Raw genomic sequence first — 21,804 nt, 5'->3', positions numbered from 1 at the left:
TTCCCCATTCAAATGCATGTAACAGTGAGAAACGCACTGTCTTGGCGAAAGAAAGCGTTTTTGTACAACTTCATATAAATAGCTGTAACTTTTGATAGAAGACTCAGACAAACATGTTTATGGCTTTATCTTATAGAACTCAAGGTCACCGTGCTGGGAAAACAGGATTTGCAGCTGTTTGAGCTAAGATTTTCAAGTTATACACATAATGAAAACCTATACTTTGTTTCGGTCGAGTTCCCCATTCAAATGCATGTAACAGTGAGAAACGCACTGTCTTGGCGAAAGAAAGCGTTTTTGTACAACTTCATGAAGTTAGCTGTAACTTTTGATAGAAGACTCAGACAAACATGTTTATGGCTTTATCTTATAGAACTCAAGGTCCCCGTGCTGGGAAAACAGGATTTGCAGCTGTTTGAGCTAAGATTTTCAAGTTATACACATAATGAAAACCTATACTTTGTTTCGGTCGAGTTCCCCATTCAAATGCATGTAACAGTGAGAAACGCACTGTCTTGGCGAAAGAAAGCGTTTTTGTACAACTTCATATAAATAGCTGTAACTTTTGATAGAAGACTCAGACAAACATGTTTATGGCTTTATCTTATAGAACTCAAGGTCCCCGTGCTGGGAAAACAGGATTTGCAGCTGTTTGAGCTAAGATTTTCAAGTTATACACATAATGAAAACCTATACTTTGTTTCGGTCGAGTTCCCCATTCAAATGCATGTAACAGTGAGAAACGCACTGTCTTGGCGAAAGAAAGCGTTTTTGTACAACTTCATATAAATAGCTGTAACTTTTGATAGAAGACTCAGACAAACATGTTTATGGCTTTATCTTATAGAACTCAAGGTCCCCGTGCTGGGAAAACAGGATTTGCAGCTGTTTGAGCTAAGATTTTCAAGTTATACACATAATGAAAACCTATACTTTGTTTCGGTCGAGTTCCCCATTCAAATGCATGTAACAGTGAGAAACGCACTGTCTTGGCGAAAGAAAGCGTTTTTGTACAACTTCATGAAGTTAGCTGTAACTTTTGATAGAAGACTCAGACAAACATGTTTATGGCTTTATCTTATAGAACTCAAGGTCCCCGTGCTAGGAAAACAGGTTTTGCAGCTGTTCGAGCTAAGATTTTCAAGTTATACACATAATGAAAACCTATACTTTGTTTCAGGCGAGTTCCCCATTCAAATGCATGTAACAGTGAGAAACGCACTGTCTTGGCGAAAGAAAGCGTTTTTGTACAACTTCATATAAATCGCTGTAACTTTTGATAGAAGACTCAGACAAACATGTTTATGGCTTTATCTTATAGAACTCAAGGTCCCCGTGCTGGGAAAACAGGATTTGCAGCTGTTTGAGCTAAGATTTTCAAGTTATACACATAATGAAAACCTATACTTTGTTTCGGTCGAGTTCCCCATTCAAATGCATGTAACAGTGAGAAACGCACTGTCTTGGCGAAAGAAAGCGTTTTTGTACAACTTCATATAAATAGCTGTAACTTTTGATAGAAGACTCAGACAAACATGTTTATGGCTTTATCTTATAGAACTCAAGGTTCCCGTGCTGGGAAAACAGGTTTTGCAGCCGTTTGAGCTAAGATTTTAAAATTATTCACATAATGAAAACCTATACTTTGTTTCAGGCGAGTTTCCCATTCAAATGCATGTAACAGTGAGAAACGCATTGTCTTGGCGAAAGAAAGCGTTTTTGTACAACTTCATATAAATCGCTGTAACCTTTGATAGAAGACTCAGACAAACATGTTTATGGCTTTATCTTATAGAACTCAAGGTCCCCGTGCTGGGAAAACAGGATTTGCAGCTGTTTGAGCTAAGATTTTCAAGTTATACACATAATGAAAACCTATACTTTGTTTCGGTCGAGTTCCCCATTCAAATGCATGTAACAGTGAGAAACGCACTGTCTTGGCGAAAGAAAGCGTTTTTGTACAACTTCATATAAATAGCTGTAACTTTTGATAGAAGACTCAGACAAACATGTTTATGGCTTTATCTTATAGAACTCAAGGTCACCGTGCTGGGAAAACAGGATTTGCAGCTGTTTGAGCTAAGATTTTCAAGTTATACACATAATGAAAACCTATACTTTGTTTCGGTCGAGTTCCCCATTCAAATGCATGTAACAGTGAGAAACGCACTGTCTTGGCGAAAGAAAGCGTTTTTGTACAACTTCATGAAGTTAGCTGTAACTTTTGATAGAAGACTCAGACAAACATGTTTATGGCTTTATCTTATAGAACTCAAGGTCCCCGTGCTAGGAAAACAGGATTTGCAGCTGTTTGAGCTAAGATTTTCAAGTTATACACATAATGAAAACCTATACTTTGTTTCGGTCGAGTTCCCCATTCATATGCATGTAACAGTGAGAAACGCACTGTCTTGGCGAAAGAAAGCGTTTTTGTACAACTTCATGAAGTTAGCTGTAACTTTTGATAGAAGACTCGGATACACATGTTTATGGCTTTATCTTATAGAACTCAAGGTCCCCGTGCTGGGAAAACAGGATTTGCAGCTGTTTGAGCTAAGATTTTCAAGTTATACACATAATGAAAACCTATACTTTGTTTCGGTCGAGTTCCCCATTCAAATGCATGTAACAGTGAGAAACGCACTGTCTTGGCGAAAGAAAGCGTTTTTGTACAACTTCATATAAATAGCTGTAACTTTTGATAGAAGACTCAGACAAACATGTTTATGGCTTTATCTTATAGAACTCAAGGTCCCCGTGCTGGGAAAACAGGATTTGCAGCTGTTTGAGCTAAGATTTTCAAGTTATACACATAATGAAAACCTATACTTTGTTTCGGTCGAGTTCCCCATTCAAATGCATGTAACAGTGAGAAACGCACTGTCTTGGCGAAAGAAAGCGTTTTTGTACAACTTCATATAAATAGCTGTAACTTTTGATAGAAGACTCAGACAAACATGTTTATGGCTTTATCTTATAGAACTCAAGGTCCCCGTGCTGGGAAAACAGGATTTGCAGCTGTTTGAGCTAAGATTTTCAAGTTATACACATAATGAAAACCTATACTTTGTTTCGGTCGAGTTCCCCATTCAAATGCATGTAACAGTGAGAAACGCACTGTCTTGGCGAAAGAAAGCGTTTTTGTACAACTTCATGAAGTTAGCTGTAACTTTTGATAGAAGACTCAGACAAACATGTTTATGGCTTTATCTTATAGAACTCAAGGTCCCCGTGCTAGGAAAACAGGTTTTGCAGCTGTTCGAGCTAAGATTTTCAAGTTATACACATAATGAAAACCTATACTTTGTTTCAGGCGAGTTCCCCATTCAAATGCATGTAACAGTGAGAAACGCACTGTCTTGGCGAAAGAAAGCGTTTTTGTACAACTTCATATAAATCGCTGTAACTTTTGATAGAAGACTCAGACAAACATGTTTATGGCTTTATCTTATAGAACTCAAGGTCCCCGTGCTGGGAAAACAGGATTTGCAGCTGTTTGAGCTAAGATTTTCAAGTTATACACATAATGAAAACCTATACTTTGTTTCGGTCGAGTTCCCCATTCAAATGCATGTAACAGTGAGAAACGCACTGTCTTGGCGAAAGAAAGCGTTTTTGTACAACTTCATATAAATCGCTGTAACTTTTGATAGAAGACTCAGACAAACATGTTTATGGCTTTATCTTATAGAACTCAATATCCCCGTGCTGGGCAAACAGAACAGGTTTTGCAGCCGTTTGAGCTAAGATTTTAAAATTATTCACATAATGAAAACCTATACTTTGTTTCGGTCGAGTTCCCCATTCAAATGCATGTAACAGTGAGAAACGCACTGTCTTGGCGAAAGAAAGCGTTTTTGTACAACTTCATATAAATCGCTGTAACTTTTGATAGAAGACTCAGACAAACATGTTTATGGCTTTATCTTATAGAACTCAATATCCCCGTGCTGGGCAAACAGAACAGGTTTTGCAGCCGTTTGAGCTAAGATTTTAAAATTATTCACATAATGAAAACCTATACTTTGTTTCAGGCGAGTTTCCCATTCAAATGCATGTAACAGTGAGAAACGCATTGTCTTGGCAAAATAAAGCGTTTTTGTACAACTTCATATAAATCGCTGTAACCTTTGATAGAAGACGCAGACACACATGTTTATGGCTTTATCTTATAGAACTCAATGTCCCCGTGCTGGGCAAACAGGTTTTGCAGCCGTTTGAGCTAAGATTTTAAAATTATTCACATAATGAAAACCTATACTTTGTCTCAGGCGAGTTTCCCATTCAAATGCATGTAACAGTGAGAAACGCATTGTCTTGGCGAAATAAAGCGTTTTTGAACAACTTCATATAAATCGCTGTAACTTTTGATAGAAGACTCAGACAAACATGTTTATGGATTTATCTTATAGAACTCAATATCCCCGTGCTGGGCAAACAGGTTTTGCAGCCGTTTGAGCTAAGATTTTAAAATTATTCACATAATGAAAACCTATACTTTGTCTCAGGCGAGTTTCCCATTCAAATGCATGTAACAGTGAGAAACGCATTGTCTTGGCGAAATAAAGCGTTTTTGAACAACTTCATATAAATCGCTGTAACTTTTGATAGAAGACTCAGACAAACATGTTTATGGCTTTATCTTATAGAACTCAATATCCCCGTGCTGGGCAAACAGAACAGGTTTTGCAGCCGTTTGAGCTAAGATTTTAAAATTATTCACATAATGAAAACCTATACTTTGTTTCAGGCGAGTTTCCCATTCAAATGCATGTAACAGTGAGAAACGCATTGTCTTGGCGAAATAAAGCGTTTTTGAACAACTTCATATAAATCGCTGTAACTTTTGATAGAAGACTCAGACAAACATGTTTATGGCTTTATCTTATAGAACTCAATATCCCCGTGCTGGGCAAACAGAACAGGTTTTGCAGCCGTTTGAGCTAAGATTTTAAAATTATTCACATAATGAAAACCTATACTTTGTCTCAGGCGAGTTTCCCATTCAAATGCATGTAACAGTGAGAAACGCATTGTCTTGGCGAAATAAAGCGTTTTTGAACAACTTCATATAAATCGCTGTAACTTTTGATAGAAGACTCAGACAAACATGTTTATGGCTTTATCTTATAGAACTCAATATCCCCGTGCTGGGCAAACAGAACAGGTTTTGCAGCCGTTTGAGCTAAGATTTTAAAATTATTCACATAATGAAAACCTATACTTTGTCTCAGGCGAGTTTCCCATTCAAATGCATGTAACAGTGAGAAACACACTGTCTTGGCGAAATAAAGCGTTTTTGTACAACTTCATATAAATCGCTGTAACCTTTGATAGAAGACTCAGACAAACATGTTTATGGCTTTATCTTATAGAACTCAATATCCCAGTGCTGGGCAAACAGGTTTTGCAGCCGTTTGAGCTAAGATTTTAAAATTATTCACATAATGAAAACCTATACTTTGTCTCAGGCGAGTTTCCCATTCAAATGCATGTAACAGTGAGAAACGCATTGTCTTGGCAAAATAAAGCGTTTTTGTACAACTTCATATAAATCGCTGTAACCTTTGATAGAAGACGCAGACACACATGTTTATGGCTTTATCTTATAGAACTCAATGTCCCCGTGCTGGGCAAACAGGTTTTGCAGCCGTTTGAGCTAAGATTTTAAAATTATTCACATAATGAAAACCTATACTTTGTTTCGGTCGAGTTCCCCATTCAAATGCATGTAACAGTGAGAAACGCACTGTCTTGGCGAAAGAAAGCGTTTTTGTACAACTTCATATAAATAGCTGTAACTTTTGATAGAAGACTCAGACAAACATGTTTATGGCTTTATCTTATAGAACTCAAGGTCCCCGTGCTGGGAAAACAGGATTTGCAGCTGTTTGAGCTAAGATTTTCAAGTTATACACATAATGAAAACCTATACTTTGTTTCGGTCGAGTTCCCCATTCAAATGCATGTAACAGTGAGAAACGCACTGTCTTGGCGAAAGAAAGCGTTTTTGTACAACTTCATATAAATAGCTGTAACTTTTGATAGAAGACTCAGACAAACATGTTTATGGCTTTATCTTATAGAACTCAAGGTCCCCGTGCTAGGAAAACAGGTTTTGCAGCTGTTCGAGCTAAGATTTTCAAGTTATACACATAATGAAAACCTATACTTTGTTTCGGTCGAGTTCCCCATTCAAATGCATGTAACAGTGAGAAACGCACTGTCTTGGCGAAAGAAAGCGTTTTTGTACAACTTCATATAAATAGCTGTAACTTTTGATAGAAGACTCAGACAAACATGTTTATGGCTTTATCTTATAGAACTCAATGTCCCCGTGCTGGGAAAACAGGATTTGCAGCTGTTTGAGCTAAGATTTTCAAGTTATACACATAATGAAAACCTATACTTTGTTTCGGTCGAGTTCCCCATTCAAATGCATGTAACAGTGAGAAACGCACTGTCTTGGCGAAAGAAAGCGTTTTTGTACAACTTCATATAAATCGCTGTAACTTTTGATAGAAGACTCAGACAAACATGTTTATGGCTTTATCTTATAGAACTCACTATCCCCGTGCTGGGCAAACAGAACAGGTTTTGCAGCCGTTTGAGCTAAGATTTTAAAATTATTCACATAATGAAAACCTATACTTTGTTTCGGTCGAGTTCCCCATTCAAATGCATGTAACAGTGAGAAACGCACTGTCTTGGCGAAAGAAAGCGTTTTTGTACAACTTCATATAAATCGCTGTAACTTTTGATAGAAGACTCAGACAAACATGTTTATGGCTTTATCTTATAGAACTCAATATCCCCGTGCTGGGCAAACAGAACAGTTTTTGCAGCCGTTTGAGCTAAGATTTTAAAATTATTCACATAATGAAAACCTATACTTTGTTTCAGGCGAGTTTCCCATTCAAATGCATGTAACAGTGAGAAACGCATTGTCTTGGCGAAATAAAGCGTTTTTGAACAACTTCATATAAATCGCTGTAACTTTTGATAGAAGACTCAGACAAACATGTTTATGGCTTTATCTTATAGAACTCAATATCCCCGTGCTGGGCAAACAGAACAGGTTTTGCAGCCGTTTGAGCTAAGATTTTAAAATTATTCACATAATGAAAACCTATACTTTGTTTCAGGCGAGTTTCCCATTCAAATGCATGTAACAGTGAGAAACGCACTGTCTTGGCGAAATAAAGCGTTTTTGAACAACTTCATATAAATCGCTGTAACTTTTGATAGAAGACTCAGACAAACATGTTTATGGCTTTATCTTATAGAACTCAATATCCCCGTGCTGGGCAAACAGAACAGGTTTTGCAGCCGTTTGAGCTAAGATTTTAAAATTATTCACATAATGAAAACCTATACTTTGTTTCAGGCGAGTTTCCCATTCAAATGCATGTAACAGTGAGAAACGCATTGTCTTGGCAAAATAAAGCGTTTTTGTACAACTTCATATAAATCGCTGTAACCTTTGATAGAAGACGCAGACACACATGTTTATGGCTTTATCTTATAGAACTCAATGTCCCCGTGCTGGGCAAACAGGTTTTGCAGCCGTTTGAGCTAAGATTTTAAAATTATTCACATAATGAAAACCTATACTTTGTCTCAGGCGAGTTTCCCATTCAAATGCATGTAACAGTGAGAAACGCATTGTCTTGGCGAAATAAAGCGTTTTTGAACAACTTCATATAAATCGCTGTAACTTTTGATAGAAGACTCAGACAAACATGTTTATGGATTTATCTTATAGAACTCAATATCCCCGTGCTGGGCAAACAGGTTTTGCAGCCGTTTGAGCTAAGATTTTAAAATTATTCACATAATGAAAACCTATACTTTGTCTCAGGCGAGTTTCCCATTCAAATGCATGTAACAGTGAGAAACGCATTGTCTTGGCGAAATAAAGCGTTTTTGAACAACTTCATATAAATCGCTGTAACTTTTGATAGAAGACTCAGACAAACATGTTTATGGCTTTATCTTATAGAACTCAATATCCCCGTGCTGGGCAAACAGAACAGGTTTTGCAGCCGTTTGAGCTAAGATTTTAAAATTATTCACATAATGAAAACCTATACTTTGTTTCAGGCGAGTTTCCCATTCAAATGCATGTAACAGTGAGAAACGCATTGTCTTGGCGAAATAAAGCGTTTTTGAACAACTTCATATAAATCGCTGTAACTTTTGATAGAAGACTCAGACAAACATGTTTATGGCTTTATCTTATAGAACTCAATATCCCCGTGCTGGGCAAACAGAACAGGTTTTGCAGCCGTTTGAGCTAAGATTTTAAAATTATTCACATAATGAAAACCTATACTTTGTCTCAGGCGAGTTTCCCATTCAAATGCATGTAACAGTGAGAAACGCATTGTCTTGGCAAAATAAAGCGTTTTTGTACAACTTCATATAAATCGCTGTAACCTTTGATAGAAGACGCAGACACACATGTTTATGGCTTTATCTTATAGAACTCAATATCCCCGTGCTGGGCAAACAGAACAGGTTTTGCAGCCGTTTGAGCTAAGATTTTAAAATTATTCACATAATGAAAACCTATACTTTGTCTCAGGCGAGTTTCCCATTCAAATGCATGTAACAGTGAGAAACACACTGTCTTGGCGAAATAAAGCGTTTTTGTACAACTTCATATAAATCGCTGTAACCTTTGATAGAAGACTCAGACAAACATGTTTATGGCTTTATCTTATAGAACTCAATATCCCAGTGCTGGGCAAACAGGTTTTGCAGCCGTTTGAGCTAAGATTTTAAAATTATTCACATAATGAAAACCTATACTTTGTCTCAGGCGAGTTTCCCATTCAAATGCATGTAACAGTGAGAAACGCATTGTCTTGGCAAAATAAAGCGTTTTTGTACAACTTCATATAAATCGCTGTAACCTTTGATAGAAGACGCAGACACACATGTTTATGGCTTTATCTTATAGAACTCAATGTCCCCGTGCTGGGCAAACAGGTTTTGCAGCCGTTTGAGCTAAGATTTTAAAATTATTCACATAATGAAAACCTATACTTTGTCTCAGGCGAGTTTCCCATTCAAATGCATGTAACAGTGAGAAACGCATTGTCTTGGCGAAATAAAGCGTTTTTGAACAACTTCATATAAATCGCTGTAACTTTTGATAGAAGACTCAGACAAACATGTTTATGGCTTTATCTTATAGAACTCAATATCCCCGTGCTGGGCAAACAGGTTTTGCAGCCGTTTGAGCTAAGATTTTAAAATTATTCACATAATGAAAACCTATACTTTGTCTCAGGCGAGTTTCCCATTCAAATGCATGTAACAGTGAGAAACGCATTGTCTTGGCGAAATAAAGCGTTTTTGAACAACTTCATATAAATCGCTGTAACTTTTGATAGAAGACTCAGACAAACATGTTTATGGCTTTATCTTATAGAACTCAATATCCCCGTGCTGGGCAAACAGGTTTTGCAGCCGTTTGAGCTAAGATTTTAAAATTATTCACATAATGAAAACCTATACTTTGTCTCAGGCGAGTTTCCCATTCAAATGCATGTAACAGTGAGAAACGCATTGTCTTGGCGAAATAAAGCGTTTTTGAACAACTTCATATAAATCGCTGTAACTTTTGATAGAAGACTCAGACAAACATGTTTATGGCTTTATCTTATAGAACTCAATATCCCCGTGCTGGGCAAACAGAACAGGTTTTGCAGCCGTTTGAGCTAAGATTTTAAAATTATTCACATAATGAAAACCTATACTTTGTCTCAGGCGAGTTTCCCATTCAAATGCATGTAACAGTGAGAAACGCATTGTCTTGGCGAAATAAAGCGTTTTTGAACAACTTCATATAAATCGCTGTAACTTTTGATAGAAGACTCAGACAAACATGTTTATGGCTTTATCTTATAGAACTCAATATCCCCGTGCTGGGCAAACAGGTTTTGCAGCTGTTTGAGCTAAGACTTTAAAATTATTCACATATTGAAAACCTATACTTTGTCTCAGGCGAGTTTCCCATTCAAATGCATGTAACAGTGAGAAACACACTGTCTTGGCGAAATAAAGCGTTTTTGTACAACTTCATATAAATCGCTGTAACCTTTGATAGAAGACTCAGACAAACATGTTTATGGCTTTATCTTATAGAACTCAATATCCCAGTGCTGGGCAAACAGGTTTTGCAGCCGTTTGAGCTAAGATTTTAAAATTATTCACATAATGAAAACCTATACTTTGTCTCAGGCGAGTTTCCCATTCAAATGCATGTAACAGTGAGAAACGCATTGTCTTGGCAAAATAAAGCGTTTTTGTACAACTTCATATAAATCGCTGTAACCTTTGATAGAAGACGCAGACACACATGTTTATGGCTTTATCTTATAGAACTCAATGTCCCCGTGCTGGGCAAACAGGTTTTGCAGCCGTTTGAGCTAAGATTTTAAAATTATTCACATAATGAAAACCTATACTTTGTCTCAGGCGAGTTTCCCATTCAAATGCATGTAACAGTGAGAAACGCATTGTCTTGGCGAAATAAAGCGTTTTTGAACAACTTCATATAAATCGCTGTAACTTTTGATAGAAGACTCAGACAAACATGTTTATGGCTTTATCTTATAGAACTCAATATCCCCGTGCTGGGCAAACAGGTTTTGCAGCCGTTTGAGCTAAGATTTTAAAATTATTCACATAATGAAAACCTATACTTTGTCTCAGGCGAGTTTCCCATTCAAATGCATGTAACAGTGAGAAACGCATTGTCTTGGCGAAATAAAGCGTTTTTGAACAACTTCATATAAATCGCTGTAACTTTTGATAGAAGACTCAGACAAACATGTTTATGGCTTTATCTTATAGAACTCAATATCCCCGTGCTGGGCAAACAGGTTTTGCAGCCGTTTGAGCTAAGATTTTAAAATTATTCACATAATGAAAACCTATACTTTGTCTCAGGCGAGTTTCCCATTCAAATGCATGTAACAGTGAGAAACGCATTGTCTTGGCGAAATAAAGCGTTTTTGAACAACTTCATATAAATCGCTGTAACTTTTGATAGAAGACTCAGACAAACATGTTTATGGCTTTATCTTATAGAACTCAATATCCCAGTGCTGGGCAAACAGGTTTTGCAGCCGTTTGAGCTAAGATTTTAAAATTATTCACATAATGAAAACCTATACTTTGTCTCAGGCGAGTTTCCCATTCAAATGCATGTAACAGTGAGAAACGCATTGTCTTGGCGAAATAAAGCGTTTTTGAACAACTTCATATAAATCGCTGTAACTTTTGATAGAAGACTCAGACAAACATGTTTATGGCTTTATCTTATAGAACTCAATATCCCCGTGCTGGGCAAACAGAACAGGTTTTGCAGCCGTTTGAGCTAAGATTTTAAAATTATTCACATAATGAAAACCTATACTTTGTCTCAGGCGAGTTTCCCATTCAAATGCATGTAACAGTGAGAAACGCATTGTCTTGGCGAAATAAAGCGTTTTTGAACAACTTCATATAAATCGCTGTAACTTTTGATAGAAGACTCAGACAAACATGTTTATGGCTTTATCTTATAGAACTCAATATCCCCGTGCTGGGCAAACAGGTTTTGCAGCTGTTTGAGCTAAGACTTTAAAATTATTCACATATTGAAAACCTATACTTTGTCTCAGGCGAGTTTCCCATTCAAATGCATGTAACAGTGAGAAACACACTGTCTTGGCGAAATAAAGCGTTTTTGTACAACTTCATATAAATCGCTGTAACCTTTGATAGAAGACTCAGACAAACATGTTTATGGCTTTATCTTATAGAACTCAATATCCCAGTGCTGGGCAAACAGGTTTTGCAGCCGTTTGAGCTAAGATTTTAAAATTATTCACATAATGAAAACCTATACTTTGTCTCAGGCGAGTTTCCCATTCAAATGCATGTAACAGTGAGAAACGCATTGTCTTGGCAAAATAAAGCGTTTTTGTACAACTTCATATAAATCGCTGTAACCTTTGATAGAAGACGCAGACACACATGTTTATGGCTTTATCTTATAGAACTCAATGTCCCCGTGCTGGGCAAACAGGTTTTGCAGCCGTTTGAGCTAAGATTTTAAAATTATTCACATAATGAAAACCTATACTTTGTCTCAGGCGAGTTTCCCATTCAAATGCATGTAACAGTGAGAAACGCATTGTCTTGGCGAAATAAAGCGTTTTTGAACAACTTCATATAAATCGCTGTAACTTTTGATAGAAGACTCAGACAAACATGTTTATGGCTTTATCTTATAGAACTCAATATCCCCGTGCTGGGCAAACAGGTTTTGCAGCCGTTTGAGCTAAGATTTTAAAATTATTCACATAATGAAAACCTATACTTTGTCTCAGGCGAGTTTCCCATTCAAATGCATGTAACAGTGAGAAACGCATTGTCTTGGCGAAATAAAGCGTTTTTGAACAACTTCATATAAATCGCTGTAACTTTTGATAGAAGACTCAGACAAACATGTTTATGGCTTTATCTTATAGAACTCAATATCCCCGTGCTGGGCAAACAGGTTTTGCAGCCGTTTGAGCTAAGATTTTAAAATTATTCACATAATGAAAACCTATACTTTGTCTCAGGCGAGTTTCCCATTCAAATGCATGTAACAGTGAGAAACGCATTGTCTTGGCGAAATAAAGCGTTTTTGAACAACTTCATATAAATCGCTGTAACTTTTGATAGAAGACTCAGACAAACATGTTTATGGCTTTATCTTATAGAACTCAATATCCCCGTGCTGGGCAAACAGAACAGGTTTTGCAGCCGTTTGAGCTAAGATTTTAAAATTATTCACATAATGAAAACCTATACTTTGTCTCAGGCGAGTTTCCCATTCAAATGCATGTAACAGTGAGAAACGCATTGTCTTGGCGAAATAAAGCGTTTTTGAACAACTTCATATAAATCGCTGTAACTTTTGATAGAAGACTCAGACAAACATGTTTATGGCTTTATCTTATAGAACTCAATATCCCCGTGCTGGGCAAACAGGTTTTGCAGCTGTTTGAGCTAAGACTTTAAAATTATTCACATATTGAAAACCTATACTTTGTCTCAGGCGAGTTTCCCATTCAAATGCATGTAACAGTGAGAAACGCATTGTCTTGGCGAAATAAAGCGTTTTTGAACAACTTCATATAAATCGCTGTAACTTTTGATAGAAGACTCAGACAAACATGTTTATGGCTTTATCTTATAGAACTCAATATCCCCGTGCTGGGCAAACAGAACAGGTTTTGCAGCCGTTTGAGCTAAGACTTTAAAATTATTCACATATTGAAAACCTATACTTTGTCTCAGGCGAGTTTCCCATTCAAATGCATGTAACAGTGAGAAACGCATTGTCTTGGCGAAATAAAGCGTTTTTGAACAACTTCATATAAATCGCTGTAACTTTTGATAGAAGACTCAGACAAACATGTTTATGGCTTTATCTTATAGAACTCAATATCCCCGTGCTGGGCAAACAGGTTTTGCAGCCGTTTGAGCTAAGATTTTAAAATTATTCACATAATGAAAACCTATACTTTGTCTCAGGCGAGTTTCCCATTCAAATGCATGTAACAGTGAGAAACGCATTGTCTTGGCGAAATAAAGCGTTTTTGAACAACTTCATATAAATCGCTGTAACTTTTGATAGAAGACTCAGACAAACATGTTTATGGCTTTATCTTATAGAACTCAATATCCCCGTGCTGGGCAAACAGAACAGGTTTTGCAGCCGTTTGAGCTAAGATTTTAAAATTATTCACATAATGAAAACCTATACTTTGTCTCAGGCGAGTTTCCCATTCAAATGCATGTAACAGTGAGAAACGCATTGTCTTGGCGAAATAAAGCGTTTTTGAACAACTTCATATAAATCGCTGTAACTTTTGATAGAAGACTCAGACAAACATGTTTATGGCTTTATCTTATAGAACTCAATATCCCCGTGCTGGGCAAACAGGTTTTGCAGCTGTTTGAGCTAAGACTTTAAAATTATTCACATATTGAAAACCTATACTTTGTCTCAGGCGAGTTTCCCATTCAAATGCATGTAACAGTGAGAAACGCATTGTCTTGGCGAAATAAAGCGTTTTTGAACAACTTCATATAAATCGCTGTAACTTTTGATAGAAGACTCAGACAAACATGTTTATGGCTTTATCTTATAGAACTCAATATCCCCGTGCTGGGCAAACAGAACAGGTTTTGCAGCCGTTTGAGCTAAGACTTTAAAATTATTCACATATTGAAAACCTATACTTTGTCTCAGGCGAGTTTCCCATTCAAATGCATGTAACAGTGAGAAACGCATTGTCTTGGCAAAATAAAGCGTTTTTGTACAACTTCATATAAATCGCTGTAACCTTTGATAGAAGACGCAGACACACATGTTTATGGCTTTATCTTATAGAACTCAATGTCCCCGTGCTGGGCAAACAGGTTTTGCAGCCGTTTGAGCTAAGATTTTAAAATTATTCACATAATGAAAACCTATACTTTGTTTCGGTCGAGTTCCCCATTCAAATGCATGTAACAGTGAGAAACGCACTGTCTTGGCGAAAGAAAGCGTTTTTGTACAACTTCATGAAGTTAGCTGTAACTTTTGATAGAAGACTCAGACAAACATGTTTATGGCTTTATCTTATAGAACTCAAGGTCCCCGTGCTGGGAAAACAGGATTTGCAGCTGTTTGAGCTAAGATTTTCAAGTTATACACATAATGAAAACCTATACTTTGTTTCGGTCGAGTTCCCCATTCAAATGCATGTAACAGTGAGAAACGCACTGTCTTGGCGAAAGAAAGCGTTTTTGTACAACTTCATATAAATAGCTGTAACTTTTGATAGAAGACTCAGACAAACATGTTTATGGCTTTATCTTATAGAACTCAAGGTCCCCGTGCTGGGAAAACAGGATTTGCAGCTGTTTGAGCTAAGATTTTCAAGTTATACACATAATGAAAACCTATACTTTGTTTCGGTCGAGTTCCCCATTCAAATGCATGTAACAGTGAGAAACGCACTGTCTTGGCGAAAGAAAGCGTTTTTGTACAACTTCATATAAATAGCTGTAACTTTTGATAGAAGACTCAGACAAACATGTTTATGGCTTTATCTTATAGAACTCAAGGTTCCCGTGCTGGGAAAACAGGTTTTGCAGCCGTTTGAGCTAAGATTTTAAAATTATTCACATAATGAAAACCTATACTTTGTTTCAGGCGAGTTTCCCATTCAAATGCATGTAACAGTGAGAAACGCATTGTCTTGGCGAAAGAAAGCGTTTTTGTACAACTTCATATAAATCGCTGTAACCTTTGATAGAAGACTCAGACAAACATGTTTATGGCTTTATCTTATAGAACTCAAGGTCCCCGTGCTGGGAAAACAGGATTTGCAGCTGTTTGAGCTAAGATTTTCAAGTTATACACATAATGAAAACCTATACTTTGTTTCGGTCGAGTTCCCCATTCAAATGCATGTAACAGTGAGAAACGCACTGTCTTGGCGAAAGAAAGCGTTTTTGTACAACTTCATATAAATAGCTGTAACTTTTGATAGAAGACTCAGACAAACATGTTTATGGCTTTATCTTATAGAACTCAAGGTCACCGTGCTGGGAAAACAGGATTTGCAGCTGTTTGAGCTAAGATTTTCAAGTTATACACATAATGAAAACCTATACTTTGTTTCGGTCGAGTTCCCCATTCAAATGCATGTAACAGTGAGAAACGCACTGTCTTGGCGAAAGAAAGCGTTTTTGTACAACTTCATGAAGTTAGCTGTAACTTTTGATAGAAGACTCAGACAAACATGTTTATGGCTTTATCTTATAGAACTCAAGGTCCCCGTGCTGGGAAAACAGGATTTGCAGCTGTTTGAGCTAAGATTTTCAAGTTATACACATAATGAAAACCTATACTTTGTTTCGGTCGAGTTCCCCATTCAAATGCATGTAACAGTGAGAAACGCACTGTCTTGGCGAAAGAAAGCGTTTTTGTACAACTTCATATAAATAGCTGTAACTTTTGATAGAAGACTCAGACAAACATGTTTATGGCTTTATCTTATAGAACTCAAGGTCCCCGTGCTGGGAAAACAGGATTTGCAGCTGTTTGAGCTAAGATTTTCAAGTTATACACATAATGAAAACCTATACTTTGTTTCGGTCGAGTTCCCCATTCAAATGCATGTAACAGTGAGAAACGCACTGTCTTGGCGAAAGAAAGCGTTTTTGTACAACTTCATATAAATAGCTGTAACTTTTGATAGAAGACTCAGACAAACATGTTTATGGCTTTATCTTATAGAACTCAAGGTCCCCGTGCTGGGAAAACAGGATTTGCAGCTGTTTGAGCTAAGATTTTCAAGTTATACACATAATGAAAACCTATACTTTGTTTCGGTCGAGTTCCCCATTCAAATGCATGTAACAGTGAGAAACGCACTGTCTTGGCGAAAGAAAGCGTTTTTGTACAACTTCATGAAGTTAGCTGTAACTTTTGATAGAAGACTCAGACAAACATGTTTATGGCTTTATCTTATAGAACTCAAGGTCCCCGTGCTAGGAAAACAGGTTTTGCAGCTGTTCGAGCTAAGATTTTCAAGTTATACACATAATGAAAACCTATACTTTGTTTCAGGCGAGTTCCCCATTCAAATGCATGTAACAGTGAGAAACGCACTGTCTTGGCGAAAGAAAGCGTTTTTGTACAACTTCATATAAATCGCTGTAACTTTTGATAGAAGACTCAGACAAACATGTTTATGGCTTTATCTTATAGAACTCAAGGTCCCCGTGCTGGGAAAACAGGATTTGCAGCTGTTTGAGCTAAGATTTTCAAGTTATACACATAATGAAAACCTATACTTTGTTTCGGTCGAGTTCCCCATTCAAATGCATGTAACAGTGAGAAACGCACTGTCTTGGCGAAAGAAAGCGTTTTTGTACAACTTCATATAAATAGCTGTAACTTTTGATAGAAGACTCAGACAAACATGTTTATGGCTTTATCTTATAGAACTCAAGGTTCCCGTGCTGGGAAAACAGGTTTTGCAGCCGTTTGAGCTAAGATTTTAAAATTATTCACATAATGAAAACCTATACTTTGTTTCAGGCGAGTTTCCCATTCAAATGCATGTAACAGTGAGAAACGCATTGTCTTGGCGAAAGAAAGCGTTTTTGTACAACTTCATATAAATCGCTGTAACCTTTGATAGAAGACTCAGACAAACATGTTTATGGCTTTATCTTATAGAACTCAAGGTCCCCGTGCTGGGAAAACAGGATTTGCAGCTGTTTGAGCTAAGATTTTCAAGTTATACACATAATGAAAACCTATACTTTGTTTCGGTCGAGTTCCCCATTCAAATGCATGTAACAGTGAGAAACGCACTGTCTTGGCGAAAGAAAGCGTTTTTGTACAACTTCATATAAATAGCTGTAACTTTTGATAGAAGACTCAGACAAACATGTTTATGGCTTTATCTTATAGAACTCAAGGTCACCGTGCTGGGAAAACAGGATTTGCAGCTGTTTGAGCTAAGATTTTCAAGTTATACACATAATGAAAACCTATACTTTGTTTCGGTCGAGTTCCCCATTCAAATGCATGTAACAGTGAGAAACGCACTGTCTTGGCGAAAGAAAGCGTTTTTGTACAACTTCATGAAGTTAGCTGTAACTTTTGATAGAAGACTCAGACAAACATGTTTATGGCTTTATCTTATAGAACTCAAGGTCCCCGTGCTAGGAAAACAGGATTTGCAGCTGTTTGAGCTAAGATTTTCAAGTTATACACATAATGAAAACCTATACTTTGTTTCGGTCGAGTTCCCCATTCATATGCATGTAACAGTGAGAAACGCACTGTCTTGGCGAAAGAAAGCGTTTTTGTACAACTTCATGAAGTTAGCTGTAACTTTTGATAGAAGACTCGGATACACATGTTTATGGCTTTATCTTATAGAACTCAAGGTCCCCGTGCTGGGAAAACAGGATTTGCAGCTGTTTGAGCTAAGATTTTCAAGTTATACACATAATGAAAACCTATACTTTGTTTCGGTCGAGTTCCCCATTCAAATGCATGTAACAGTGAGAAACGCACTGTCTTGGCGAAAGAAAGCGTTTTTGTACAACTTCATATAAATAGCTGTAACTTTTGATAGAAGACTCAGACAAACATGTTTATGGCTTTATCTTATAGAACTCAAGGTCCCCGTGCTGGGAAAACAGGATTTGCAGCTGTTTGAGCTAAGATTTTCAAGTTATACACATAATGAAAACCTATACTTTGTTTCGGTCGAGTTCCCCATTCAAATGCATGTAACAGTGAGAAACGCACTGTCTTGGCGAAAGAAAGCGTTTTTGTACAACTTCATATAAATAGCTGTAACTTTTGATAGAAGACTCAGACAAACATGTTTATGGCTTTATCTTATAGAACTCAAGGTCCCCGTGCTGGGAAAACAGGATTTGCAGCTGTTTGAGCTAAGATTTTCAAGTTATACACATAATGAAAACCTATACTTTGTTTCGGTCGAGTTCCCCATTCAAATGCATGTAACAGTGAGAAACGCACTGTCTTGGCGAAAGAAAGCGTTTTTGTACAACTTCATGAAGTTAGCTGTAACTTTTGATAGAAGACTCAGACAAACATGTTTATGGCTTTATCTTATAGAACTCAAGGTCCCCGTGCTAGGAAAACAGGTTTTGCAGCTGTTCGAGCTAAGATTTTCAAGTTATACACATAATGAAAACCTATACTTTGTTTCAGGCGAGTTCCCCATTCAAATGCATGTAACAGTGAGAAACGCACTGTCTTGGCGAAAGAAAGCGTTTTTGTACAACTTCATATAAATCGCTGTAACTTTTGATAGAAGACTCAGACAAACATGTTTATGGCTTTATCTTATAGAACTCAAGGTCCCCGTGCTGGGAAAACAGGATTTGCAGCTGTTTGAGCTAAGATTTTCAAGTTATACACATAATGAAAACCTATACTTTGTTTCGGTCGAGTTCCCCATTCAAATGCATGTAACAGTGAGAAACGCACTGTCTTGGCGAAAGAAAGCGTTTTTGTACAACTTCATATAAATCGCTGTAACTTTTGATAGAAGACTCAGACAAACATGTTTATGGCTTTATCTTATAGAACTCAATATCCCCGTGCTGGGCAAACAGAACAGGTTTTGCAGCCGTTTGAGCTAAGATTTTAAAATTATTCACATAATGAAAACCTATACTTTGTTTCGGTCGAGTTCCCCATTCAAATGCATGTAACAGTGAGAAACGCACTGTCTTGGCGAAAGAAAGCGTTTTTGTACAACTTCATATAAATCGCTGTAACTTTTGATAGAAGACTCAGACAAACATGTTTATGGCTTTATCTTATAGAACTCAATATCCCCGTGCTGGGCAAACAGAACAGGTTTTGCAGCCGTTTGAGCTAAGATTTTAAAATTATTCACATAATGAAAACCTATACTTTGTTTCAGGCGAGTTTCCCATTCAAATGCATGTAACAGTGAGAAACGCATTGTCTTGGCAAAATAAAGCGTTTTTGTACAACTTCATATAAATCGCTGTAACCTTTGATAGAAGACGCAGACACACATGTTTATGGCTTTATCTTATAGAACTCAATGTCCCCGTGCTGGGCAAACAGGTTTTGCAGCCGTTTGAGCTAAGATTTTAAAATTATTCACATAATGAAAACCTATACTTTGTCTCAGGCGAGTTTCCCATTCAAATGCATGTAACAGTGAGAAACGCATTGTCTTGGCGAAATAAAGCGTTTTTGAACAACTTCATATAAATCGCTGTAACTTTTGATAGAAGACTCAGACAAACATGTTTATGGATTTATCTTATAGAACTCAATATCCCCGTGCTGGGCAAACAGGTTTTGCAGCCGTTTGAGCTAAGATTTTAAAATTATTCACATAATGAAAACCTATACTTTGTCTCAGGCGAGTTTCCCATTCAAATGCATGTAACAGTGAGAAACGCATTGTCTTGGCGAAATAAAGCGTTTTTGAACAACTTCATATAAATCGCTGTAACTTTTGATAGAAGACTCAGACAAACATGTTTATGGCTTTATCTTATAGAACTCAATATCCCCGTGCTGGGCAAACAGAACAGGTTTTGCAGCCGTTTGAGCTAAGATTTTAAAATTATTCACATAATGAAAACCTATACTTTGTTTCAGGCGAGTTTCCCATTCAAATGCATGTAACAGTGAGAAACGCATTGTCTTGGCGAAATAAAGCGTTTTTGAACAACTTCATATAAATCGCTGTAACTTTTGATAGAAGACTCAGACAAACATGTTTATGGCTTTATCTTATAGAACTCAATATCCCCGTGCTGGGCAAACAGAACAGGTTTTGCAGCCGTTTGAGCTAAGATTTTAAAATTATTCACATAATGAAAACCTATACTTTGTCTCAGGCGAGTTTCCCATTCAAATGCATGTAACAGTGAGAAACGCATTGTCTTGGCGAAATAAAGCGTTTTTGAACAACTTCATATAAATCGCTGTAACTTTTGATAGAAGACTCAGACAAACATGTTTATGGCTTTATCTTATAGAACTCAATATCCCCGTGCTGGGCAAACAGAACAGGTTTTGCAGCCGTTTGAGCTAAGATTTTAAAATTATTCACATAATGAAAACCTATACTTTGTCTCAGGCGAGTTTCCCATTCAAATGCATGTAACAGTGAGAAACACACTGTCTTGGCGAAATAAAGCGTTTTTGTACAACTTCATATAAATCGCTGTAACCTTTGATAGAAGACTCAGACAAACATGTTTATGGCTTTATCTTATAGAACTCAATATCCCAGTGCTGGGCAAACAGGTTTTGCAGCCGTTTGAGCTAAGATTTTAAAATTATTCACATAATGAAAACCTATACTTTGTCTCAGGCGAGTTTCCCATTCAAATGCATGTAACAGTGAGAAACGCATTGTCTTGGCAAAATAAAGCGTTTTTGTACAACTTCATATAAATCGCTGTAACCTTTGATAGAAGACGCAGACACACATGTTTATGGCTTTATCTTATAGAACTCAATGTCCCCGTGCTGGGCAAACAGGTTTTGCAGCCGTTTGAGCTAAGATTTTAAAATTATTCACATAATGAAAACCTATACTTTGTTTCGGTCGAGTTCCCCATTCAAATGCATGTAACAGTGAGAAACGCACTGTCTTGGCGAAAGAAAGCGTTTTTGTACAACTTCATATAAATAGCTGTAACTTTTGATAGAAGACTCAGACAAACATGTTTATGGCTTTATCTTATAGAACTCAAGGTCCCCGTGCTGGGAAAACAGGATTTGCAGCTGTTTGAGCTAAGATTTTCAAGTTATACACATAATGAAAACCTATACTTTGTTTCGGTCGAGTTCCCCATTCAAATGCATGTAACAGTGAGAAACGCACTGTCTTGGCGAAAGAAAGCGTTTTTGTACAACTTCATATAAATAGCTGTAACTTTTGATAGAAGACTCAGACAAACATGTTTATGGCTTTATCTTATAGAACTCAAGGTCCCCGTGCTAGGAAAACAGGTTTTGCAGCTGTTCGAGCTAAGATTTTCAAGTTATACACATAATGAAAACCTATACTTTGTTTCGGTCGAGTTCCCCATTCAAATGCATGTAACAGTGAGAAACGCACTGTCTTGGCGAAAGAAAGCGTTTTTGTACAACTTCATATAAATAGCTGTAACTTTTGATAGAAGACTCAGACAAACATGTTTATG

The sequence above is a fragment of the Rhamphochromis longiceps genome, linkage group LG22 (assembly GCF_057381845.1).
Source record: "Rhamphochromis longiceps isolate RC_006_pf linkage group LG22, R_longiceps_female_GT1.1, whole genome shotgun sequence".
NCBI lineage: Eukaryota > Metazoa > Chordata > Actinopteri > Cichliformes > Cichlidae > Rhamphochromis > Rhamphochromis longiceps.
The sequence above is the reverse complement of the archived record's forward strand: the minus strand, read 5'-3'. Positions refer to the sequence as shown.